We start from the raw sequence: 1,042 nt of genomic DNA, 5'->3' as shown, positions 1-1,042 counted from the left end.
GGTCACCTGTGGGTCAATCCCTGCAGCTTGGCTGGGTGCACCCAGGACTGCTGTAGGGCCACCCTTGCTATCTTGGGGCATTTTTTTTCCTTACAAAAATAAGCTGCATTTCTCTCTGGTTTTCTTCCTCTCTGCTTGTTACCTTCCAACCCTCTCTGCTACTGACTTTCAGTCTTTCCCCATTTTTCCTCTCTTTCCCCCTCCCTCACCCATTTGCTGGTTCTGCCTGCACCCTCTCCAAACCCCGTGCACTGGCCCAAGGGCACGGTGGCAGACACAGGGTCCAGCCCTGGAGATCTCCATCCCCAGAGCAAGGACGTGGTAGGAAAACACACAAGAGAGGATCAGGAACTTCCTCCTCCCTGACAGCGTGTCCCAGGGTGTACGATTCACCTCGGGCACAGCGTGCTGCGGCAGCTGTGTGCTTGGGTCAGCGCTCAGGCTTGGCTCTGCCTCCGCTGACAGCAGAGGGTGCCCGGGGCTTGGGAATCCTGCGAGGAGGCATTGCCTGGAGCCATCCAGCTCCCAGAGGGCTCAGCACAGCCAGGAATTCTGTGTCAGCGTAAAAGACACTGGAGACCAGACACTGCCCCTCAGGCACATCACAGTAGAAGTACTGAGCTACAGACAGGAGCAGGTTTGGTTCCTTTTTTTAGGGGGATTGTTCTCCGGAGAAGGAGAGGAGCTGAAGAAGGGAATTTTTCAAGCCTATATGAGTTATGTGGGTTATCTATTCTGCAGCTGGTTGTGCAGTTCCCTGGAAAGCAGGGTCCTGTGGGTGCAGGCAGGGTAGCTGGGGGACAGGGATGGTGACTGGGTCTGCTGTTGTCTTCCTAGAAGAGCTAGGGAGATAGATAGATAGATAGATAGATAGATAGATAGATAGATAGATAGATGATAGATAGATAAAAATTATGTGTATGAATTTTTTTTTTTTTTAACCAGGAAAAATTGAGCTGTGAACACCTCCAGTGTTGCTTTGAAATCAGGGACAGTCACCAAACTGCTCTTGGCCGTCTCTGCACCGAGCAGGAGCCTCCAT

This window comes from Merops nubicus, unplaced genomic scaffold (genome assembly GCF_000691845.1).
Source record: "Merops nubicus isolate BGI_N331 unplaced genomic scaffold, ASM69184v1 scaffold20091, whole genome shotgun sequence".
NCBI lineage: Eukaryota > Metazoa > Chordata > Aves > Coraciiformes > Meropidae > Merops > Merops nubicus.
Note: the sequence above shows the minus strand (reverse complement) of the source record.